Genomic DNA, 6,945 nt, shown 5'->3' on the forward strand with positions numbered 1-6,945 from the left:
CAAGTAAATGAGAGGGGAGCAATATGGAAGCTGCCTGATGTTGGGAGTGACAACTCTCTTTTCTATGTATTAGAAACAAACCAGTAAGTGTAGAATACATTTGAAGAAATGGGAATCCAACAGCATGGGAATAGAAGGAGGTAGAAAATGATGGGACTGACAGGGTCATCTTACAGGCGGCATTTGTGGTTTATAAATTTACAAAATGAACCAGTCTGTTCATTTATTGTTCATCAACTTCTATTTTTCTGGTCAGTTTCAACATGAAAGCAGCATACAATGTGATTATCCTTAATTATTGGCACATGATACTAGTTCATTGTTCTCATTTGGGAAATGCAATTGATATTTTGAAGGTTCCAAATTTAATGACCCCCCCCCCAATGTTTTCCTTTGTTTTTTGATCAGAGAAAGCGGCAAGTTTCATAATTAAATATAAATTTATATAGATTTCAGAATCAAGAAAAGGTCAGTAGAGTTTAGGAAAATGACCAGGAGGAGGGAGGAAGGAAGGGGAAGGAGAGATACTGAGAAAAGATATTGTTCAATAATATTGGTACAGTTTGTGTACCTCTAAATATGTAACAAAAAATCCCACCACTATATACAACTATGATTCACCAATTAAAAATATGGAAATATAAAGCTAACAAAAAAATCACTTTATAGAACCCTTGTTTTAAGTTGAAATATATAGTTGAACTTTCAAATACTAATTTAGAAGAAGTAAAATGATTAATTCACACAGCAAACCACCTCATCAAAACCTAACATACACCCAAGGTTATGTTCTTCATAAACCCAGAGGGCCTACATGTAACAAGGAACTCACCATGAGGCTGCTCCCTCCAGAGTAACATCCATAGCATAATGACCTGCAGTGGAACTGACCCAGGTCCATGCCCTAAATGTAGAGTTGCATTATCTCATTCAAACTCATAGCAAAACTTACAGTCTATATATTAGTTTATCTCTTATTTTCATTTAAAAATGTACACAGAAGAATCTAGAAGGAAGTTTTCTTATGATTCCATTCTTTCTGCTTACACTTTGGTCACTCACAGCAGCTCTGCTGCCTTTAAACACTTTTGATCCTTGGAAGCTCTGAGCCCAGTATCAGACTTTGCTCACCTGAGCTCACTGGATTTATACACCTGGTAGAAGTGAGGGAAGAGGAAAATACCCTGCACATAAACACATCCTTGAACTTGAGTGTCTTCTTGATCTTTCCAAGTGTCGATTTCCTTCTTACTAAAAATAAAGTAAAATAGTGACCTTGAATTAGTCAAAGTGTTCTTGGACATGAGACCAAAAGCCTAAATGATTAAAAATAAAAAAATATAAACTGGTCTTCATCAAAATCCAAACATTTTTAACCTAAAAAACCACCTCAAAAGAAAAAAAAGGAGGAGGAGGAGAGGAAATAAAGAGAGGGAAAGAAAACAGAAAAAGCTCTAAGGTGGGAGAAAAGTTCTCAAAGCATATATATGGTAAATTGATTTGTATCATATATATGTGTGAAAGTATATATGTATATATAATATTATGTTTTATATGATAAATAATATGTATTATATATTGTACTTTAAGTACAATTTGTTTTAAGTATTATCTTTGTATATTAACTTAATATACTACCTGTATATTTTAATACAACTGAATTACCAGAAGACAAAAGTGTATTTGAAATATAAACAAAAAAATTGAATAGAGCTGGGCACCATGGTGTATCCTTGTATTCCCAGTGGCACAGGAGGATAAGACAGGAGGATAGCAAGTTCAAAGTCATCCTCAGCAATTTAATAAGGCCCTCAGTAACTTAGTGAGACCCCGGCTCAAATAGAAAATAAAAAGGGGTGGGGATGTGGATCATCAGTTGACTACCTCTTGGTTCAATCTATGATATGTATAAACAAACAAACAAACAAACATTTCATTAAGCAGATCTCATGGAGTAATAAACTCTAAACACATAACTATGGTTTATACCTTAAACATCCCTCAAATGTTCATATGCCAAAGGCTTCATAGCCAGGCTGTGGCATTATTGGGTGGTAGTAGAATCATTAGGATGTTCAACGTAATGGGAGGGTGTCAAGTCATTGATTGTATACTCTTGTAAGGGATAGTAGGTCCCCAGACCCTTCTGCTCTTTCTCTTTGATTCCTGGCCACCATGTAATGAGCAGCTTTGCTGTACCATTTGCTTCCACTATGATGTTCTGCCACAACATAGGCCCAAAAATAATGGAGCCAGCCTACCATGGACTGAAACCTTGAAAACCTGAGCCAACATAAATTTTTCCCATTTATGAGTTATCTTAGGCATTTTGTCATAGTGACATAAAGCAGACAAACACACACATGAAAAGATCAATATCATTAGCCATGAGGAAAATGTAAATTAAAACTACAATGAGATACAGTTCACAATCATTAGGATCATTGTGATATAAAAAATGAACAATAATGAATATTGCTCATGGGAATGTAAAATGACGCAGCCATTACAGAAAGCATTTTGGCACATATTTAAAAAGTAAAACATGACAGCACCATATGATGCAACAATTTTACTCCTGTGTATCCAAGAGAAATGAAAGCATGCGTCCACACAAATGCATCCATGAATTTCATAGCAACATTATTCAAAATAGCTCAAAACAATCCAAATGTCCATCTTTGCTACAATGTAGATGAACCTCAACTATGAACTAGTGGGGAAAAAAGGCACAGATTGTAAAACTCCATTTATTCAAGTGTCCATAAAAGACAAATCCATAGAAATAGAGAGAATGGAAAGCTGGAGTAGGACTGAATAATGGCTATATATGGTGTGAGGCACTTTTATGTGGTAATAGAAATGTTCTGAACTTGGATTGTGGTATTAGTTGCTCTATACCAATTTACTAGGACCTTTGAATTATTCACTCAATTTGGGGGACTTTTATCACATGTAGACACCAATAAGCTAGTAAATAAAATAAAATAAAAACTACTGGAATTTTAAGAAGTGGTGTTTGAGTGCTTGATACATAGTCAATAAATGGCAGCTACTAGTATTGCTATTGTCTTGATTCCTGGCTCTTCCTTGTTAGCGTTTCAATTGTTTAACTATGGTTATTGTCCTAAGAGACCAATCTTATATATATACAAGAGTCAAACATAGAGTAATAGTCAATTTTTTTCCATGTTCTTCTACCATTTAAATGAAAGTGAATTTGAAGAATGTAGGATATCATGATTTATAATGATAATGATACAAAATGGAATTATGTGCACTATTTAGTTACATGTTATAAAAATTAGAAATTGGTTCCCTAAATTATAATCCATACAACAAAAGTTTGATTGTTTATTGTAGATGTTCTTTTTTTAATATTTATTTTTTAATTTCTGGCAGACACAACATCTTTGTATGTGGTGCTGAGGACCGAACCCGGGCGCACGCATGCCAGGTGAGCGTGATACCGCTTGAGCCACATCCCCAGCCCTATTTTAGATGTTCTCACTTTACACCAAAACCAAATTGTCTTCCACTGAATCTGGGAAGACATTTACTTTAAAAAAACTATTGCTCTCATAATACTTTTATGAAATATATTTTAAAAATCTTTTTAGTGTTCAATCTATAATTCGAAATATACCAAGTAAAATAGAATAAAAGAACTAAAATCACGATAGCAGAATAAATTTTATAGGCTAATTGGAAACTTTGGGAGTCACAAATTTTAATTAACACTTTATGTTTGCAAATTAGCTGTTAAAAACCATTACATTTTGCTTCTCTTCCATCTGTAAAAGGCATATTTAAATAGCAAATGTAAAAACTAAATAGGAAAGATTGTACCAATAATGCAAACAGTTTGCTTTTCTTTTTGTATTCTCAAGGGTCTCTTCCAGGCTTTATGTTTGCTTGTTTGGGAGCATTTTAAAAGACTACTACTTTGCTAGAGTAAAGCCCAAGGAAATACCAGTAAACCAAATGTTTGAAACAATTTTAGCATTGTTAGAATTGTGTTTCTTTACATTTCAAAATTCATAGCAGTTAAAACCACAGAAGTTATTTCCTAGTCACATCATAAGTCCAATGGAAGGTATTTATTTCAGTGTAAACTTTAAATAATTCTCTTTATCTAAATATTTAAAATCAATTTCATATTGAAGCATGCTTTTCTTTACTCCTATTGACAAAGCTTTCATAGGATGCTTTTTTTACACAAATGCCACACTTTTCTATGGCAGATGGCATAAAAAATTTTTAAAAAACTGTACATCAAGTCTGTTCTCAGTTGAATGAAATCTTGGTCCCTCCCCTTGTCAAATAAGAAATAACTTTAACCTTTGTTGTTTAATTGCTCAGAATTTTGAATTGTTTATATCACAGCATAACCTTTCCTTTTCCCACTAACATAAGTAATTAGTTTCCATAATTTTTGTCTTTTAATTACAAGGAACTTATTTTTATTCATGCTTTATATGGGAATATATCTGGCTTCATGTACCTATTTTAAATAAAACTACATTTTGTCACTATCAAGTTGTAAAACAAAGTTGTTGCATTAATCTATAGAAGAATAATATATAATAATCATAATAATAACTCTGAGATTTTCAGTAACAACTGTGTAAACTTAAGAACTACTCTTGGAAGGGGGTCAAGAATTAGAGTGAATTATTTAGGAATTGCACTCAACTGAAAGACATAGTAGCCTCCAAGCGATTAACACTTTATGTTTGCAAATTAGCTGTTAACAACCATTAATATATGTAGAGAGGGAGAGATAATATTGAAGTGTGTATATGTATGTTATGTATTTGTATATTTCATATATGCAAAATTACATGCCAAGTGATATTTATAACTATATTATTATATTTATTTTAACATATATATTCACATAATGATACACAAAAAAATTAAAGGTTCATATTTTCTCACATTAAAATTCAAAGGTGATGACCAGGCCCCATGGCACGAACTATAATCCCTTCAACCCAGGAGAGTAGGGCAGGAGGCTTGCTTAAATCTCAGAGTTCAAGAACAACCTGGGCAACATAGTGAGACCCATTTTCATTAATTTTAAATAAATAAATAAATAAAATTCAAATGTGAGCTGCACATGCACATGGTGGGTGGCGTAGCTTAATAATATGATTTTACAGTCTTTCTACCAACACCTCCAGGTACCCCAAAGCAAAACAAACAAACGAAAAACTTTTTTTTTTTGCTATGTTTATTATTTATATTCTTGACCTACAAATATTGTTGGACCCCACTATAGTCACATTACCTCATTTGTTTGAAGCTCCATCTCTTGAAGTCTATCTCATTTTATCCCAATTTCAACCAATATTGCCTGTGCACAAATCTTGTTTATGCATCAAACAGTGTTGATACTGCTTTCTTAGAAAGAACAAGGTATACATTAACCTTCATCTTTAGGAATGTCCATGTAGGTGTTGTACTGATAAGATGCAATTGTCTTAATAATATTCTTACTTGTCTCCACAAGATGAGATAGAGGGGCAGGATTTGGAAGCTTATTAGTTTGTTCTATATCATTTATAAGCAGATTTTTGGAATTTTTCTATGTTCATAGTGATAAAATACTGAATAAAAGAAAGAAAATTATTCGATCTCAAAAGTTGTTTATATACTCCTGGCCATTTAAAAAAAAAAAAAGTTTTTTCCAACTGATGTTCTATCAGAAAACAACATGGTGAAGAGTGGGGGAAACTTTGAAAGTTGGAAGCTGCACACTTGGTACTGGAAAGTTTCTTGTGGGGAACAGTTGTAGGGAAGTGGGTATTCTCATTATTTCCGGTTCCCTTCCTGAGCCCGTGGATATTGCTGTCGGGGTGGCAGAGAGCCTCTCTTGGATGCTGGGTTCTTCTTTTCTTTGCTGGATCTGGAAGCATGAGTAGCAAGAAACTAAGACGAGTGGGTTTAACTCAAGAGCTGTGTGACCGTCTGAGCAGACATCAGATTGTCACCTGTCAGGACTTTTTATGTCTTTCCCCACTGGAACTTTTGAAGGTAACTGGCCTGAGTTACCGAGGTGTCCATGAACTTCTGCGTATGGTCAGCAGGGCCTGGGCCCCACAAATGCAAATGGCTTATGGGATAAAGACACAAAGGTCTACTGATCTCTCACCAGCATTCTTATCTACTACCCTTTCTGCTTTGGATGAAGCCCTACATGGTGGTGTGCCTTGTGGATCCCTCACAGAGATTACAGGGCCACCAGGCTGTGGAAAAACTCAGTTTTGCATAATGATGAGTGTTTTGGCTACATTACCCACCAGTATGGGAGGATTAGAAGGAGCTGTTGTGTACATAGACACAGAATCAGCATTTAGTGCTGAAAGACTGGTTGAAATAGCAGAATCCCGTTTTCCCAGATATTTTAACACTGAAGAATAATTACTTTGGACAAGTAGTAAAGTTCATCTTTATCGGGAACTCACCTGTGATGAAGTTCTACAAAGGATTGAATCTTTGGAAGAAGAAATTATTTCAAAAGGAATTAAACTTGTGATTATTGACTCTGTTGCTTCTGTAGTCAGAAAGGAGTTTGATACACAACTTCAAGGCAATATGAGGGAAAGAAACAAATTCTTGGCCAAAGAATCATCCCTACTGAAGTATTTGGCCAAGGAATTTTCAATCCCAGTAAGTTTTTCTTTATCTCTCCTTTTTCTTTCTTTTAAGTTTATTGATATATAATACCAAGTAATAAAAATAGAAGAAAACATAAAACAGATGACTTTTTTAAGGTAGCACAGTTTAATTACTCTAGCAAATATCGATATTTTCTTAAATTAGTTCATCTGCTGAGATTATTTTACTCTTTTTCATAATTTGAGATTGAGGCAGATTTAAATGTTTTTAGAAGTTCCTGTAGTCACACTTTCCCCCCCTTCTTTTACTCATTGTGTGTTT

The 6,945-nt window shown here is 34.0% G+C and overlaps 1 pseudogene; it reads left to right on the top strand.

Moving 5' to 3' along the window:
* The first annotated feature begins 5,779 nt into the window (after positions 1-5,779).
* On the top strand, positions 5,780-6,729 carry LOC143382685 (DNA repair protein RAD51 homolog 2 pseudogene; annotated as a pseudogene).
* Positions 6,730-6,945: the final 216 nt, after the last annotated feature.

Source organism: Callospermophilus lateralis, chromosome 17 (assembly GCF_048772815.1).
Source record: "Callospermophilus lateralis isolate mCalLat2 chromosome 17, mCalLat2.hap1, whole genome shotgun sequence".
NCBI lineage: Eukaryota > Metazoa > Chordata > Mammalia > Rodentia > Sciuridae > Callospermophilus > Callospermophilus lateralis.